At 48.6% G+C, this 19742-nt stretch overlaps 1 protein-coding gene across 2 annotated transcripts in view; it reads left to right on the top strand.

Annotated features, from left to right (window-relative positions):
• Positions 1–19742, top strand: part of CAPRIN2 (caprin family member 2) — a 743926-nt gene that overhangs the window by 39170 nt on the left and 685014 nt on the right. The gene's annotated exons all lie outside the window — the stretch shown is intronic.

The following is a 19742-nucleotide window of genomic DNA, read 5'->3' as shown; positions in this document are numbered from 1 at the left end:
ACATTGGTGCTATGGGAATATATTAGCATAACATGACTGACAAAACTGTGGCACAGGTGGTAGATCACTATGGCATGTGTGGGTGGGCTTCTTGGTTCTGTACTCCTTAGGTCTGTTCATTCAAGTTCCTCCAACATTCTTTTAGGCTTTCAATATGTGTTGAGATGAAAAATATCTGTTTAGCTTAGTAGTGAACCACGGTCAACTTTTCAAGACCAGAATGAAGGTGATAGTTGCTCCACATTGCAAACACGCTCCTGTGGGTCAAGGGGGTACAAGGGTGAGCCCAATGTGGACGTTTTGTAATATTCAAACGGGTATAGGCAATCCCAGTAGGTCTTACCTTTGTGACTCATTGTTTTTGTATAATGGGTTTTAGTCCTGCTGCACAGCATCACTGATGCTGTGCTGCATGACAAACAGATTTAAAAAAAAAAAAAAGACCCAGACAGCCATGATTTGTAGGCAAGCGCCCCATTCATGCGTGCGCCTGCAAATTGATGTAGAAGCTTTTTCTCCCCATATCTGGTGTTAGCAAGGCCTTTTGCTTTTTACTAAATTATACATATAGCATACTTATAATACTTAAATGCTTCCACCTAGGTATTGTCATTCTATAGTCTGTCATTCACATTTTGCTTCCACCCACTACAGCATGGGGCACTGTGTAGGCCTACTTAAGCCACTAGATCAGTGGTTCCCAACCTTTTGATTTTTGTGGACCTCCACATTAACATTAATGGAACCCAGGGACCCCCACTGAATCATCATTGGAATCCAGGAACCCCTGCCTGAGTCATTACTGGAAGCTGGGGACCTAATTTGTCAATATTTGTTAATATTTTTTAATTTTCTAAGCTCTTGCGGACCCCCTGAGAAGGCTTCGCGGACCCCCTGGGGTCCCCGGACCACAGGTTGGGAACCACTGCACTAGGTAACTTCATTTTGAGTGACTGCATTTTACTCTTTCACAGGGAGCACAGATTATAGTTCCCTTCAGTCTTACTGGTTCTGTTTTTGTTTTTTTATTGCTTTAGTGTTAGCTTTGTTTAGAGCCTGATGTGACAGAAGGACATGTTTTAGCAGATCTTAGTGTTTTTTATGTGAGCTCGGGGCACTTTTATAAATCGTCTTTGGAATAGCCTTTGTGGGTATTTTACATCATACCAAACTGAACTATTGTGTCCATTTGGAACTGTTCTTTAAAAATGTATAGTTTTCATATGCGAGCAACAGTTCCAAGTAGGATCAATAACTGAAAATGAAAATAAATGTGTGAGATGGGAGTGGAAGTAAAACCGGGGGTGCAGTTGAGGAAGCAGAAGGTGAGGGGTGTAGGGAAGCAACAAAGTGGATAAAAACACTGGACAGGCACAGAAGCACACAGCAAGAGCCAAAGCAACCCAGATAAATTGAAAGCAACACGAGACTAACACGGGAAATGCAGAATACCACACAGTGAGGCAGATCAATACCTAGAATGTGTGGGGTATCTGTGAGCACAGAAGTACATGGCGAGACAGAGCAACACAAAGATGGAGGATGGGGGTGGAGGGGGTAGGGGGGACGACAGAGAAGCACACACTGAGGCAGAGCAACACCAAGACAGGGGGTGGGGGGCACAAAAGCGCACAGGAAGGACACTCATGAAAGGGAAGTAAAGCCCACACAAGCAATCAAAAAGGGAGCAAGCAAATGAGTGACAATGAGGCCAACCAATGGTAAATGGGGGGTCTTTAAGCCCCACTGAAAGCTAACAATGTCTTGCAACAAGTAAGACTGAAGAAGTTACCAATGGATTGATGTCCTGTGAATGCATAGTATACAGTCATAGGCTTTCTCATAATAATTATTGGCTGTACACGTTAATTTATTCAAAAGATTATATCAGAATGCGCTGGATTATTAAATAAAAGCATGCGTTGTGCCCTTGCGCCATGGTCTCTCAAAGCACACGGAGGCCTGGAGGATCCGGATAACTCCTCCAATGTTAAGCTCCAGAAAGGCCCCCCCTGTAGGTGCCAGACGGATTCCCAGGTATTAGATGTCTGTAGTTCCCAGGGGAGCCCCACCGAGGGAAGACATCAAGGGGGGCTCCCGTCAAAGAGAACATAGGGTACAGTTGGGAGTTAGAGGAATTAACCTGCAGCCTGGAGATTTCCCCAAACTCCTGCAGCAGTATGGGCACTGAATGGGTTGGTGGCATAGATCTTTTAGGGTGTCATCTGCATAAAGGGAGACCACATGAGTGGTCTCCAACATTAATTCCCTAGGGATCTATTTTATGCAGTCTGACTGCCAGGGGCTCTATCGCAAGTATGAACAGCAGTGGCAAGACGGCAGCCCTGTTTTGATTCCCTTGCACAGATTAGGCAGTCCAGACACCTCCCCTCCAGAGCGCACACTGACCCGGGGGCTTGTATATAGGAGTTGGATCCACCACACAAATCTGGGCCCCATCCCAATCTTTCTTAGGACCTGACAAAGATACGTCCAGCTTAGTCAAAGGCTTGCTCAACATCTAAGAGGGTCAGCGCAAACTCGTCCTCCCAGGTTTGCGAGGCATGATATACATGGGAGAGTCGTCTCCGATTTTGTAGTGTGCTTCTTCAAGGGTTAAATCCCAACTGGTTTGGTTGCACCAGAGACCGGAGATGTGGAAGGAGACAGGCCACCAGTATGAGTATCTTAGCATCTATGTTAGGAAGGGAAATGTATCTATATGCTGAAGCCTCAGTAGGGTCTTTACCATATTTGTGGATCATGACTAAAACAGCCTCACGAAGTGTGGGGGCAGAGTTCATTTTTTTAGGGTTTCCTCAAAGACTTCCAGCAGGTTGTCAGCTAGGATATCTATGATAAAATTCTGCAGGGAGCCCATCAGTCCCTGGCATTCTGGCCATTTTCAATGGCTGAATGACTGCAAATTTCTTGTGTGATGGGTCTACCTAAGTTGGTGCGGTCGTTATGGCTAAGATTGGGATGTGGGATTTCTAATAAGTAATCCGCAGTAGCCCGCAACTTGATTAGTCCCTGGTCAACATAAATAGTACTTAAGTGAGAGTGAAAAACAGAGTTAATTGCTTTGTGTGGAGACTGCTTGTCCAGCTCTATCATGTAAAAGCAGGATTGGGGGTTTGAGAGTTTGCCTGTGTCTGTCGGGCTAGCATTGCTCTTGTTTTATCTCCCTCTGCGTGCATTCTGTCTGTGCAGTGAAAGTGTGTTTTGCTAGCCTACGTCAGTCGTTTAAAATGGCCCGTGGGTCTCGCACCATTCTGGTAGATGCTCTGGATTGGCAGGGAGTGCTCTGTTGCCCAGGTCTCGTTTGCTCTTCTATATGTCTTTTCAAGCTGCTGTCAGACACAGTATGTTGTCTTAAGGCAGACTCCTCAAAGAACTGATTTCTTTGCTTCCCAGGCTTTGGACACTTCCCCACCTCTTAAGGTTGACCAGGCTTCCTCCAATCCTACCCAGCCCCTCTCCTCCTCTTCCTTCTCCACCTTCTACACCACCTCCACCACCTGCTACCCCTCCTTGTTCACCTCCCTCACCTACTGCCTGGAGACTTTACACCTCAGGGATCCTCTCTAAACACTAGGGAAGATTTGGGTGGGGCACAGCAGGACCCAGATCCATGGGACACATGCAACCCTGATCCCATGTTGACCAACGACCCAGACTTGTACACCGAACAACTCTCCCCACCAGAGGATAGCTCATCCTATCAACAGGTAGCTGCTTGTGCAGCCGCCTTCCATAATGTTGAGCTGCATCAGGACGCTGCATCAGGACCCAGTCAAACGGACTACCTGTTTGATACCCTTACAACCACTCACAAGGATATACAGTTTCTTCTTATGTTCCCTAGCATGCTTCATCATGCAGATGATTTTTTTTAAAGAATGTCAGTTCCAAGGTTATTACCTCTAGAGTAGATAAGAAATAGGTTTGCTCCCACTGACCTGCTATATATTGGGTCCCAGGTCCCTCCAGACTCCATAATTGCCACAACTGCACAGAAAAGGCTCAATACTCTGGTCACAGGGGACTCTCCTCCATATAAGGAGAGTGAGGACTTAGATGCCGCCGGCAAAAGGGTGGATGTCCAGGCAGCCAATCATTGCCGAGTGACTAGTAAAAGGGTTATTCAGCAAAAGCCCAATTGGAAGAAAAAAAAAAAACAGAACCAAGAAAAATAAAGGGAATGACAATATGTGAATCAAACAGTATATTGATAAGTCAAGACTGCCAAATCAGACATACACAGATTGCAACACAAGAGGAATTGTCTGATATGTTTATGGAATCATAGGTCTTTCTTTGAATGGTGTCAATGGCGTTTCAACCCAGTATTGAATGTTATGGTCTCATCAGGACTGGGAATTACCTGGGGAACTGAAGGATTGGTAGCGATTAGTAACATAATCATGATTTGAAAAATAAACCGGGAATTATATAAAGAAAAAGAGAAATATATATATAACATAATCAATCAATTTGTTAAGCGTTACTCCCCCAATAGGGTCTCAAGGCGCTGGGGTGGGGGGTACTGCAGCTCAAACAGCCATGTTTTGAGGCGCTTTCTGAAGGCCAGGAGGTCCTGGGTCTTGCGTAGGTTGGTGGGGAGGGAGTTCCATGTTTTGTCGGCGAGGTGGGAGAAGGATCTTCCGCCGGAGGTAGTGCGTTGGATGCAAGGGACTGTTGCGTGGTCGGCAGAGCGGAACTGGCAGGTCGGGATGTGGAAGTTAAGTCGTTCGTTGAGGTAGGCCAGTCTGGTGTTGTGGAGGGCTTTGTGAGCGTGGATTAGGATTTTGAAGACTATCCTTTTGTTGATGGGCAGCCAGTGTAGGGATCTGAGGTGGGTGGAGATGTGCTCATGGTGAGGGGGATCGAGGATGAGACGTGCAGCGGTATTCTGGATGCGCTGGAGTTTTCTCTGAAGCTTGACTGTGGTCCCCGCGTAGAGGGCGTTACCGCAGTCAAGTCTGCTGCTGACGAGGGCATGGGTGACCGTTCTTCTGGTTTCTATCGGAATCCACTTGAAGGTCTTGCTTAGTAGCATACAGAGGGTGTTGAAGCAAGAGGATGATATGGCGTTGACTTGCTGAGTCATTGTAGGAAAGTACCATCTTGCCTGGCATGTTACCCCCATATTTCACTGTATATATGTTGTTTAAGTGTATGTGTCACTGGGACCCTGCCAGCCAGGGCCCCAGTACTCATAAGTGTGCCCTATATGTGTTCCCTGTGTGATGACTAACTGTCTCACTGAGACTCTGCTAACCAGAACCTCAGTGGTTATGCTCTCTCTGCTTTCTAAATTGTCACTAACAGGCTAGTGACCAATTTCACCAATTCACATTGGCATACTGGAACACCCTTATAATTACCTAGTATACGGTACTGAGGTACCCAGGGTATTGGGGTTCCAGGAGATCCCTATGGGCTGCAGCATTTCTTTTGCCACCCATAGGGAGCTCTGACAATTCTTACACAGGCCTGCCACTGCAGCCTGAGTGAAATAACGTCCACGTTATTTCACAGCCAATTACCACTGCACTTAAGTAACTTATAAGTCACCTATATGTCTAACCTTCACCTGGTGAAGGTTGGGTGCTAAGTTACTTAGTGTGTGGGCACCCTGGCACTAGCCAAGGTGCCCCCACATTGTTCAGGGCAAATTCCCCGGACTTTGCGAGTGCGGGGACACCATTACACGCATGCACTATACATAGGTCACTACCTATGTATAGCGTCACAATGGTTACTCCGAACATGGGCATGTAACATGTCTAAGATCATGGAAGTGTCACCCCAATGCCATTCTGGCATTGGGGAGACAATTCCATGATCCTCCGAGTCTCTAGCACAGACCCGGGTACTGCCAAACTACCTTTCCCGGGGATTCACTGCAGCTGCTGCTGCTGCCAACCCCTCAGACAGGTTTCTGCTCTCCTGGGGTCCAGCCAGGCTTGGCCCAGGAAGGCAGAACAAAGGACTTCCTCAGAGAGAGGGTGTTACACCCTCTCCCTTTGGAAAAAGGTGTCAGGGCTGGGGAGGAGTAGCCTTCCCCAGCCTCTGGAAATGCTTTGATGGGCACAGATGGTGCCCATCTCTGCATAAGCCAGTCTACACCGGTTCAGGGATCCCCCAGCCCTGCTCTGGCGCGAAACTGGACAAAGGAAAGGGGAGTGACCACTCCCCTGACCTGCACCTCCCAGGGTAGGTGCCCAGAGCTCCTCCAGTGTGCTCCAGACCTCTGCCATCTTGGAAACAGAGGTTCTGACTGTTTGTGGTGTCTAAGTTCCGATCATGATGTTGGCAGGTGTGATTCATGTCAGCATATGAATCCGAAGGCCCTGAAGGAGCGTGAGGCCAAGCTTTTTATGGCGAAGTCGAAGAAAAAGGAGAAGAGACGCCATCGAAAATCCTCGTCACCGAAGTCTCATCGGCGTCATCGGGACTCCCGGCGCCGGTCGAGTAAAGAGAGGTCTCGGTCTCGGTCGCCATCGACTCGGCGTCGGAAGACTTGGGAGGTCAGTCCCACAGTCACTCCCCATCCGTCGACGCCGTTGCCTTCTCCAGCCTCACCGACTTCGCCCAGGTCTTCGGGCCAACCGCCTTCAGTATTTGAGGTTCCACAGCCTCAAATGTTCTCTCCGACGTTGCAGACGTCGAGGCCGGCGTCGGTGTCGCCTTCGATCCAGGCACCCCAGTATCCGGCTTTTCCGGCCCCTGGAGCCGATAATACCGCATTTTTAAATGCTATGTTTTCCATCTTTCAGCAGATGGCTCCAGATGGCGCACCGGCTGGGCCTTCGGGTCCTTTGGCTTTTAACATGGGTGCTCCGGCTCCGCTGCGACCAGCACCCTTTATGCCCTTTCTCCCCCTGGGGAACGTGGGCTCGGTGTCGGCTCCAGAGACTTTGGCTCCAGGAGTTTCGACTCCAGCGGCTTCGGTGTTTTGGCCAGTGACGCCGTCTAGGCCTTCTGCGACTCCGAAGCAGTCTTCTCTCCATCCAACTCCTGGTTCGGCGCCGAAGCTGCCTGTGGCGCCTGTTGACCCGACGTCGGACGGATCCGGAGATCGGTGTCGTTCTTCGACATCTGCTGACGCCATGTCAACGCCGAGGATTGAGGAGAGGCTGCACTCGAGGAGACGTGCTCTCCATCTCCTGGAAGAACAGGAGTATCAGCAGAACCTGGAGGAAGGAGAGATTGAGGACTCTGGTGAGGGTCTTCATGGGCTGGACACAGCTAGTGGCCTTGATACCTCCCCTGAGTGGGACTTGTCATCTCCGGGGGAGTATACGGAAGAGGCGGCCACTTTTCATGCTGTTATAAGGAAGGCAGCTAACTTCTTGGAACTGCCTTTGCCGGTGACTGAGGCGAAGCAGAATCTGCTGACAGAGGTGTTGCATCCGGCCTCTACATCAGCAGAACCTCTTTTGCCGTTCAACGAGGCGCTGCTGGAACCTGTGTTGGAGGTCTGGAAGAAGCCGGTGTTGTCTTCGGCTGTCAATAGGTCTGTGGCCAGGAGGTATCTGGCTGCACCGGCTGACCCTGGCTTTCTTACCAGACACCCAACGGCTGAAAGCTTGGTGGTCCAGGCTTCCTGCTCGGCAAGGTCTGCGCCTGGGTCTTTTCCATCTGTGCCATCGGATAGAGACTCCAAGAAGATGGACATGCAATCCAAAAAGGTGTTCTCGTCATGTAGCATGGCATTAAAGTCCACCAATGCTACGTGTATTTTAGGGAGGTACATTTATGCTCTGATGGACGAAATTACATCTACGCATACAGAGGTTCCTCAAGGACTGTTGAATCTCGTGTCGGACGCTCCAGCTGCTGCAACCCAGGTTATCCAATCTGGGTTGGATACAACTGACTCTGTGGCTAGAGCGATGGGCACGGCTGTAGTTACGAGAAGGCAGGCTTGGCTTCGTAACTCAGGGTTTTCATCAGATGTACAGTCGACCCTGCTGGACCTCCCCTTTGATGGGGACAGGCTCTTTGGTGCCAAGGCAGATTCGGCCTTGGAGAGGTTTAAGGAGAGCAGGGCCACGGCCAAGTCGTTAGGATTGCAAGCCTCTTCTTCTGCCTCCTCCAGATTTTTTAGGAGGTTTCGAGGATTTGGTCGTGGCTCATCCTCCTCCTCCTTTCGGGGGAAATTCCAGCAGCCTACCTCTTCTCTCTCCTATAGATCTTTTAGAGGGAGGGGTAGGGTCCGTACCAGGGGAGCCTCTCAGCAGCACTCTGCCTCTTCCTCTTCCTCTGGGGGGGTGCAGCAGGGGAAGCAGCCTTAGGCTTCCACCAATTCCCACTCACTCCTCTCCTGTAGGGGGAAGGTTACTGTATTTTCTTCACAAGTGGGAGGTCATCACATCAGACGCCTGGGTTACCAGCATTGTGAGAAAAGGCTACACCCTTCCCTTTCGGGAGTTTCCGCCCCCCCATCCTGCCCCGCCCATCTTATTGTTCAGAAGAACACCTCCTGTTAGAACAGGAGGTTCAAGTCCTCCTTTTAAAGGGCGCGGTGGAGTTGGTTCCAGAGCAGGAAAAGGGTCAAGGTTGTTATTCAAGGTACTTCCTGATTCCCAAGAAGGATGGTCGGTTGAGACCAATCCTGGACTTGAGGATTTTGAATTGGTTCCTCAAACAGGAAAAGTTCAAGATGCTGACCCTAGCTCAGGTGCTTTTGGCGTTGAACAAGGGAGATTGGATGGTGTCTGTCGACTTGCAGGATGCTTATTTTCATATCATGATACTCAAGTCGCACAGGAAGTATCTCCGGTTTGTTGTAGGGTCGCAGCACTATCAGTTTGCGGTCCTCCCGTTTGGTCTTACTTCAGCACCTCGAGTCTTCACGAAGGTGATGTCGGTGGTTGCGGCAGAGCTCAGAAGGAGGGGGATAGCGGTATTCCCTTACCTGGACGACTGGTTGATCAAAGCCAAGTCCCCGGAGCTTGTGTTGCATCATCTGCAGTCGACAACCTAGTTGTTGTTCGACTTGGGCTTTTCGGTGAACGTGCCCAAATCTCACCTAGAGCCCTCTCAGCGCCTTCTGTTCATAGGGGCAGTACTGGATACAACCTTGAATCGAGCCTTTCCTCCGCCTCAGCGGATGCAAGGCATTCAGGCGTTGGTTCCAATGTTTCAAAGTGGAGCGGTCATTCCAGTCCTCAAGGTCCTACGTCTGTTTGCCTCCTGCATACTGTTGGTCACGCATGCTCGCTGGCACATGAGGGCTCTTCAGTGGTGCCTCCAAAGGCAGTGGTCTCAACACAAAGGAGATCTCGAAGGTTCTGTCAAGGTCTCCAGAGATGCTGCCACGGATTTGAAGTGGTGGATTGCGGACGACAATCTTTCCCAGGGATGGCCATTCACGCAGCCTCCACCAGTGACCACGGTCATAACGGATGCTTCCAGTCTAGGGTGTGGAGCTCATCTGGGGGACCTGGAGATCAAAGGGCTTTGGTCTCCACAGGAACAGATGTTTCATATCAATCTGTTAGAGTTACGGGCTGTACGGCTGGCTCTCAAGGCCTCCCATCCCATCCCATCCCTTCGCGGTCAGTCGGTTCAGGTCCTGACGGACAATACTACTGCGATGTGGTATATAAACAAACAGGGAGGAGTGGGGTCGTACCTTCTCTGCAGAGAAGCTCTTCGACTATGGTCCTGGGCAAAGGACCATCAGATTTGCTTGGTAGCAAATCATCTGGCCGGAGTCTTGAATGTACGTGCGGACAATCTCAGTCGCCATTTCTCGGCCGACCACGAGTGGCGTCTCCATCCAGATCAAGTCCGTTTAATCTTCCAGATGTGGGGGTTTCCTCGGATAGATCTGTTTGCCACCCGGGAGAACTCACACTGCCCGTTATTCTGCAGCCTCCAGTATCCGGTGCAAGGAGCGTTGGGGGACGCATTTCAGAGGACCTGGTGCGACCAGTTGCTTTACGCGTTTCCCCCCATACCCTTGATTTCTCGAGTGTTGAGGAAAATTCGCCAAGACCGGGCCCAGGTAATCTTAATTGCTCCGGATTGGCCAAGGAGGGTGTGGTATTCCGACCTTCTCCAACTCTCACTGTGCCCTCCGCTTCGTCTCCCTCTCGGGGCAGACCTCCTCTCGCAGTCGCAGGGGCAGGTTTTACACCCCAACCTCCAGAGTCTGCACCTTCATGCCTGGAGATTGAGCGGGGCAACCTGAGTTTCTTTTCTCTCCCGCCAGATGTAGTGGATGTTATCTTAGCGGCCAGGCGACACTCCACTAAATCTATCTACGCTAATAGGTGGTCTAAATTTGTGGTATGGTGTGGAGAGAGACAGATTGATCCCTTACGTGCTCATTTGTCAGATGTTTTATCTTTTGCTTTGTCTTTAGCACAGAAGGGTTGTGCAGTGGCTACTGTTCAGGGTTACTTGTCTGCTTTGTCAGCCTTCATTTGTCTTCGAGACCAGCCTTCGTTATTTAAATCTCCTATAGTACTTAGATTCTTGAAGAGCCTTATGAATAAATTTCCTCCAAATCCTTTCGTTATGCCTCAATGGGATTTGTCCTTGGTCCTAACTTTCCTTATGGGGTCCCCTTTTGAGCCTATGCATTCTTGCCCCTTAAGGTTCTTAGTTATTAAAACAGTTTTCCTGGTTGCTATAACTTCTGCAAGGAGAGTGAGTGAGTTGCAGGCTTTATCAGTAAAACCCCCTTATACAACTTTTTATGGGGATAAGGTGGTGTTGAGGACCAAGGCTGCTTTCCTTCTGAAGGTTGTTTCACCCTTTCATTTGACCCAGACAATTACTCTGTCCATGTTTTATCCTCCGCCTCATCCCTCAAAGGAAGAAGAGACTACACCGCTTGGACCCAAAGAGGGCGCTAAGCTTTTACATAGTCAGGACAAGGGATTTCAGGCTGGAGGATCAGCTTTTCATCGGTTATGTGGGAAAGAGGAGAGGAAAGGCAGTCCACAAGATAACACTCCAGGTGGGTTGTTCTTTGTATTAAAATGTGTTACTCTTTAGCAAAGAAGGATCCTCCTGATGGTATTAGAGTTCATTCCACCAGAGCTAAGTCGGCCACTTCGGCCTTGGCCAGAGGTGTTCCTGTGGTCGACATCTGCAAGGCCGCAAGTTGGTCGTCCCTTCACACTTATGCGAAACATTACTGTTTGGACTCTGAGGTCAGAAGGGACGGCCATTTTGCACGGTCAGTGCTGCAATATTTCTTGGTTTGACAATTCAGGCACCCACCACCGAGTGCAGTACTGCTTTGGGACTCTATTCATTAGGTGAGGAATCCACAGGTAGTTGTATCCATCAGAAGAAAGAAGTTCGATGGCATCTGTCGCTGTAGATACGCATGTTTTGCAATAGCTCGCCATCTGGTGTTGGGCCGGAGTGTTACAAGTTGTTTTTCTTCAAAGAAGTCTTTCGAGTCACGGGACCGAGTGGCTCCTCCTTTTGTCTCCATTGCGCATGGGCGTCGACTCCATCTTCGATTGTTTTTTTTCCGCCATCGGGTTCGGACGTGTTCCTGTCGCTCCGAGTTTCGGAACGGAAAGATAGCTAATTTCGGAAGATTTTCGTCGGTATTGTTGCGTTCGGGATCGGCGTAGTTCGATTCAACACCGCATCGAAGATCGAAGAGCTCTGGTGCCCTTCGGGGTAGTTTTTCGATCCCCCGTCGGGGCCTGGTCGGCCCGACCGCGTGCTGAAGAACGCCGATGGAACGGACCCCGTTCCGTTTCTGCCCCAAATGCCACAATAAATACCCCTATACAGACCAACACTTGGTCTGTAACCTGTGCCTGTCACCTGAGCACAGTGAAGACACCTGCGAGGCCTGTCGTGCGTTCCGGTCCCGAAAAACACTCCGAGACCGTCGAGCCAGAAGACTTCAGATGGCGTCTGCGCCGACAGCCCACCGAGAGTTCGAGGAACAAGAAGAGGAAGGTACCTTCTCGATCCAAGAATCGGACTCCGAAGGATTCGACGAAACACAAACCGTGAGTAAGACGTCGAAAACCACACAGAGGAAGATTTACAAGGCCCAGGGGACGCCACTGCCATCAGGCCATGGCTCCACCCATAAATTCGGTGACCGACCGTCGGCACCGAAAAAGGCCCAAACAGTGCCGAGATCGTCCGACTCCGGTCGAGACACCGGCACGCAGCCTTCTCGGGACCGAGAAAGTGCTGGAGACAAGCCTCGACACCGAGATGCCGGTGTGGACACGGCTCGACGCCGAGAGGTTTCGGCCCCGAAAAAGAAAAAAGTCACCTCGGACCCGAAAAAGCACGCAGACAGGGTTTCGGTGCCGAAACAAACTGCAAGCGACCCAGCTACAGGCTCTTATACAGAAGAGCACTCGCTAACCTCCCAAATGCAAAAGCATAGGTTTGAGGAAGAGCTACAATCAACTGATGTAGACCATACGCAAAAGCGTATTTTCATACAGCAGGGGACAGGAAAAATAAGCACCCTTCCCCCCCATTAGAAGAAAGAGAAGGTTGGAGTTCCAAACTGAACAGACACCACAACCAAAAGTGGTGAAAAGAGTTACCCCACCACCCTCTCCTCCGCCCGTGATTAACGTCTCGCCAGCACAAACTCCATCACACTCCCCAGCTCACACCACCATAAGCCAGGGTGACCAAGATCAAGACGCATGGGACCTATACGACGCCCCAGTGTCAGATAACAGTCCGGAGGCATACCCTACGAAGCCATCTCCACCAGAGGACAGCACCGCGTATTCTCAAGTGGTGGCTAGAGCAGCACAATTTCACAACGTAAGCCTCCACTCAGAACAGGTCGAGGATGATTTTTTATTCAACACACTCTCCTCCACCCACAGCTCATACCAAAGCCTGCCTATGCTCCCTGGTATGCTCCGGCACGCAAAAGACATCTTTAAGGAGCCGGTCAAAAGTAGGGCTATCACACCAAGAGTGGAAAAAAAGTATAAGGCGCCTCCTACAGACCCGGTTTTCATCACTACACAGCTGCCACCAGACTGTCGTTGTAGGAGCAGCTAGGAAAAGGGCCAACTCCCACACATCTGGAGATGCACCACCCCCAGATAAAGAAAGCCGCAAGTTCGATGCAGCTGGTAAGAGTCGCAGCACAAGCTGCAAACCAGTGGCGCATCGCCAACTCCCAGGCACTACTCGCGCGCTATGACAGAGCCCACTGGGACGAGATGCAACATCTCATTGAACATCTGCCCAAGGACTTAGAAAATAGGGCAAAACAAGTGGTTGAGGAGGGACAGACAATTTCCAACAACCAGATCCGCTCCTCCATGGACGCTGCAGATACAGCTGCACGGACAATTAATACATCTGTAACTATCAGAAGGCATGCATGGCTCCGAACGTCTGGATTTAAACCAGAGATTCAACAAGCAGTTCTCAATATGCCTTTTAACGAAAAAGAACTGTTCGGTCCAGAAGTGGACACAGCGATTGAGAAACTCAAAAAAGATACGGACACTGCCAAAGCCATAGGCGCACTCTACTCCCCGCAGAGCAGAGGCAATTACAGCACATTCCGTAAAACACCCTTTCGAGGGGGGTTTCGGGGTCAGAGCACACAAGCCAGCACCTCACAAGCAACACCGTCCAGTTACCAGGGACAGTATAGAGGAGGTTTTCGGGGACAATATAGAGGAGGGCAATTCCCTAGAAATAGAGGAAGATTTCACAGCCCCAAAACCCCTACTACTAAACAGTGACTCACATGTCACTCACCCCCTCCACACAACACCAGTGGGGGGAAGAATAAGTCATTATTACAAAGCATGGGAGGAAATCACTACAGACACTTGGGTTCTAGCAATTATCCAACATGGTTATTGCATAGAATTTCTACAATTCCCTCCAAACATACCACCAAAAGCACAAAATTTGACAACACACCATTCCAATCTCCTGGAGATAGAAGTGCAGGCACTATTGCAAAAGAATGCAATCGAATTAGTGCCAAACACACAAATAAACACAGGAGTTTACTCACTGTACTTTCTGATACCAAAGAAGGACAAAACGCTGAGACCAATCCTAGACCTCAGAGTAGTGAACACTTTCATCAAATCAGACCACTTTCACATGGTCACACTACAAGAAGTATTGCCATTGCTAAAACTACACGACTACATGGCAACTTTAGACCTCAAGGATGCTTATTTCCATATACCAATACACCCATCGCACAGGAAATACCTAAGGTTTGTATTCAAAGGAATACATTACCAATTCAAGGTACTGCCTTTCGGATTAACAACCGCACCAAGAGTCTTTACCAAATGTCTAGCGGTGGTCGCTGCACACATAAGAAGGCAGCAAATACATGTGTTCCCATATCTAGACGACTGGCTAATCAAGGCACATTCGTTAATAGAGTGCTCAAATCACACAAATCATATCATACAAACCCTCTTCAAACTAGGGTTCACCGTCAATTTCACAAAATCCAAAATTCTGCCGCGCAATGTACAACAATACCTGGGAGCCATAATAGACGCATCAAAAGGAGTAGCCACTCCAAGTCCACAGAGAATTCAAAATTTCAGCACCATCATACAACGCATGTATCCAACACAAAGTATACAAGCAAAGATGGTACTACAACTCCTAGGCATGATGTCTTCATGCATAGCCATTGTCCCAAACGCAAGACTGCACATGAGGCCCTTACAACAGTGCCTAGCATCACAATGGTCACAAGCACAGGGTCACCTTCTAGATCTGGTGTTAATAGACCGCCAAACTTACCTCTCGCTTCTGTGGTGGAACAACATAAATTTAAACAAAGGGCGGCCTTTCCAAGACCCAGTGCCACAATACGTAATAACAACAGATGCTTCCATGACAGGGTGGGGAGCACACCTCGATCAACACAGCATACAAGGACAATGGAACGTACATCAAACAAAACTGCATATAAATCACCTAGAACTTCTAGCAGTTTTTCAAGCACTAAAAGCTTTCCAACCAATAATAGTTCACAAATACATTCTTGTCAAAACAGACAACATGACAACAATGTATTATCTAAACAAGCAAGGGGGGACGCACTCCGCGCAGTTAAGCCTGCTAGCACAAAGGATTTGGCGCTGGGCAATTCACAACCAAATTCGCCTAATAGCACAATTTATACCAGGGATCCAAAATCAACTCGCAGACAATCTCTCTCGAGATCACCAACAGGTCCACGAATGGGAAATTCATCCCCAAATTCTGAACACTTATTTCAAACTCTGGGGAACACCTCAGACTTGTTTGCGACAAAGGAGAACGCAAAATGCCAAAACTTCGCATCCAGATACCCACACACACACAGTCCCAAGGCAATGCCCTATGGATGAACTGGTCAGGGATATTTGCTTACGCTTTTCCTCCTCTCCCTCTCCTTCCTTACCTGGTAAACAAACTCAGTCAACACAAACTCAAACTCATATTAATAGCACCAACTTGGGCACGGCAACCCTGGTACACAACGCTGCTAGACCTATCAGTAGTACCCTGCATCAAATTGCCCAACAGGCCAGATCTGTTGACACAACCAAAAGATCAGACACCCAGATCCAGCATCGCTGAATCTAGCAATCTGGCTCCTGAAATCCTAGAATTTGGGCACTTACAACTTACCCAAGAATGTATGGAAGTCATAAAACAAGCCAGAAGGCCATCCACCAGGCACTGCTATGCAAGTAAATGGAAGAGGTTTGTTTGCTACTGCCATATTAATCAAATACAACCATTACACACAACTCCAGAACATGTAGTGGGTTACTTGCTTCACTTACAAAAATCTAACCTGGCTTTCTCTTCCATTAAAATACACCTTGCAGCAATATCTGCATACCTGCAGACTACCTATTCAACTTCCCTGTATAAGATACCAGTCATTAAAGCATTCATGGAGGGCCTTAGGAGAATTATACCACCAAGAACACCACCTGTTCCTTCATGGAACCTAAATGTTGTCCTAACTAGACTTATGGGTCCACCTTTTGAACCCATGCACTCCTGCGAAATACAGTTCCTAACCTGGAAGGTGGCATTTCTCATCGCCATTACTTCCCTAAGAAGAGTAAGCGAGATTCAGGCGTTTACAATACAGGAACCTTTTATACAACTACACAAGAATAAGGTCGTCCTAAGGACCAATCCTAAATTTTTGCCAAAGGTTATTTCACCGTTCCATCTAAATCAAACAGTGGAACTTCCAGTGTTCTTTCCACAGCCAGATACTGTAGCTGAAAGGGCACTACATACATTAGATGTCAAAAGAGCATTGATGTATTACATTGACAGAACAAAGAACATCAGAAAGACTAAACAACTATTTATTGCATTTCAAAAACCTCATGCAGGAAACCCAATATCAAAACAAGGTATAGCCAGATGGATAGTTAAATGCATCCAAATCTGCTACCTTAAAGCTAAACGACAGCTGCCCATTACACCAAGGGCACACTCAACCAGAAAGAAAGGTGCTACCATGGCCTTTCTAGGAAACATCCCAATGCAAGAAATATGTAAGGCAGCCACATGGTCTACGCCTCACACATTCACCAAGCACTACTGTGTAGACGTGTTATCCGCACAACAAGCCACAGTAGGTCAAGCCGTATTAAGAACATTATTTCAGACTACTTCCACTCCTACAGGCTGATCCACCGCTTTTGGGGAGATAACTGCTTACTAGTCTATGTAAAACATGCGTATCTACAGCGACAGATGCCATCGAACTGAAAATGTCACTTACCCAGTGTACATCTGTTCGTGGCATCAGTTGCAGTAGATTCGCATGTGCCCACCCGCCTCCCCGGGAGCCTGTAGCAGTTTGGAAGTTACCTTCAACTATTTATATATGTATCATCTCAACCTTAAATAGGTGCATACTTCGTCACTCCATTGCATGGGCACTATTACTACAATTCAACTCCTACCTCACCCTCTGCGGGGAAAAACAATCGAAGATGGAGTCGACGCCCATGCGCAATGGAGACAAAAGGAGGAGCCACTCGGTCCCGTGACTCGAAAGACTTCTTCGAAGAAAAACAACTTGTAACACTCCGGCCCAACACCAGATGGCGAGCTATTGCAAAACATGCGAATCTACTGCGACTGATGCCACGAACAGATGTACACTGGGTAAGTGACATTTTCATTACTTACCTTCGGTAACGACTTTTCTGGTGGATACATTAGCTACCTGTGGATTCCTCACGGTCCCACCCGCCTCCCCGTTGCCTGTTTGGTCTAACCAAGTAATTCTTGAGTATCCTCTTCTTGGTTTTGAGGATTGGTATAGGTTATGTATATGTGTGTGTATGTATGTATGTATATATATATGTGTGTGTGTGTGTGTGTGTATATATGTATATATATATGTATATATATATGTATATATATATATATTATGTATGTATGTATATTTATTTACTTGTTTAAAAAAAAAAAATTTAGTAGACCGACTTCTCTCAATGATGTGGTGTTTGCAATGTCATTAAATATTGCTATTGTTCTTTCATCTCAATGGATTATTATTCTCAGGCACGTAAAAAATGTTGGTACTCACGTCGGCGAGGACCTCCTATTGCCTGTATGACGTCAGACGGCGTTGCGTGGGCAAATGTGACGTCCTCGTCGACGTGCAGAAGCTAGGAAGAAGATTTCCGTCGAATGCTGGCGCAATGGGAGTATTCATTAGGTGAGGAATTAACAGGTAGCTAATGTATCCACCAGAAAAGTCGTTACCGAAGGTAAGTAACTCGTTCTTCTGGCTATTTAGGGTCTCTGCTTTGGGGAATTCTTTAGATAATGAATGCAAGAGCTCATCAGAGTTCCTCTGCATCTCTCTTCACCTTCTGCCAAAGGATCAACCGCTGACTGCTCAGGACGCCTGCAAAACCGCAACAAAGTAGCAAAGACGACTACTGCAACCTTGTATCACTGATCCTGCCGCCTTCTCGACTGTTTCCTGGTGGTGCATGCTCTGGGGGTAGCCTGCCTCATCTCTGCACCAGGAGCTCTGAAGAAATCTCCCGTGGGTCGACAGAATCTTCCCCCTGCCATCGCAGGCAACAAAAGACTGCATCACCGGTCTTCTGGGTCCCCTCTCAGCACGATGAGCGTGGTCCCTGGAACTCAGCAACTCTGTCCAAGTGACTCCCACAGTCCAGTGACTCTTCAGTCCAAGTTTGGTGGAGGTAAGTCCTTGCCTCCCCACGCTAGACTGCATTGCTGGGTACCGCGTGATTTGCAGCTGCTCCGGCTCCTGTGCACTCTTCCAGGATTTCCTTCGTGCACAGCCAAGCCTGGGTCCCCGACACTCTAACCTGCAGTGCACAACCTCCTGAGTTGTCCTCCGGCGTCGTGGGACTCCCTTTTGTGTCTTCGGGTGAGCTCTGGTTCACTCCTCTTCCAAGTGCCTGTTCCGGTACTTCTGCGGGTGCTGCCTGCTGCTCTGAGGGCTCCCTGACTTGCTGGGCACCCCCTCTGTCTCCTCATCCAAATGGCGACATCCTGGTCCCTCCTGGGCCACAGCAGCACCCAAAAACCCTAACCGCGACCCTTGCAGCTAGCAAGGCTTGTTTGCGGTCTTTCTGCGTGGGAACACCTCTGCAAGCTTCTACACGACGTGGGACATCCATCCTCCAAAGGGGAAGTTTCTAGCCCTCTTCGTTCTTGCAGAATCCACAGCTTCTACCATCCGGTGGCAGCTCCTTTGCACCCTCAGCTGGCATTTCCTGGGCATCTGCCCACTCTCGACTTTGTCGCGACTCTTGGACTTGGTCCCCTTGTTCCACAGGTACTCTCGTCCGGAAATCCACTTTGGTTGCTTTGCTGGTGTTGGTCTCCCTTGCAGAATTCCCCTATCACGACTTCTGTGCTCTCTGGGGAATATAGGTGCACTTTACACCTACTTTTCAGGGTCTTGGGGTGGGCTATTTTTCTAACCCTCACTGTTTTCTTACAGTCCCAGCGACCCTCTACAAGCTCACATAAGTTTAGGGTCCATTCGTGATTCGCATTCCACTTTTGGAGTATATGGTTTGTGTTGCCCCTATACCTATGTGCTCCTAGTGCAATCTACTGTAATTTTACACTGCTTGCATTACTTCCTTTTGCTATCACTGCATATTTTTGGTTTTGTGTACATATATCTTGTGTATATTTTGCATCCTCATACTGAGGGTACTCACTGAGATACTTTTGGCATATTGTCATAAAAATAAATTACCTTTATTTTTAGTATATCTGTGTATTGTGTTTTCTTATGATATTGTGCATGTGACACCAGTGGTATAGTAGGAGCTTTGCATGTCTCCTAGTTCAGCCTAAGCTGCTCTGCTATAGCTACCTTCTATCAGCCTAAGCTGCTAGAAACACCTCTTCTACACTAATAAGGGATAACTGGACCTGGTACAGAGTGTCAGTACCCCTTGGTACCCACTAGAAGCCAGGCCAGCCTCCTACAGTCATGGCAAGGGACGAGTCTAGTATGAAGCAGAGATTGCGTGGGTGGTGGGTGTCGGGGTGGTCCTAGGGTGGCAGGCCACCATGAGTCGTTCCATGCTGTCTTGTTGGGTCCGAAGATGATCTCGGTTTTTCCTGAGTTCAGTTTGAAGTGGCTTGCTGTCATCCAATTGGCAATGGCGAGGAGTCCTGCGTGGATGTTGCTCTTGGCGGTAGAGGGGTTTCTCGTGAGGGAGAGGATAAGCTGGGTG

This window comes from Pleurodeles waltl, chromosome 4_1, assembly GCF_031143425.1.
Source record: "Pleurodeles waltl isolate 20211129_DDA chromosome 4_1, aPleWal1.hap1.20221129, whole genome shotgun sequence".
Taxonomy (NCBI): Eukaryota; Metazoa; Chordata; class Amphibia; order Caudata; family Salamandridae; genus Pleurodeles; species Pleurodeles waltl.
The sequence above is the reverse complement of the archived record's forward strand: the minus strand, read 5'-3'. Positions and strand labels throughout refer to the sequence as shown.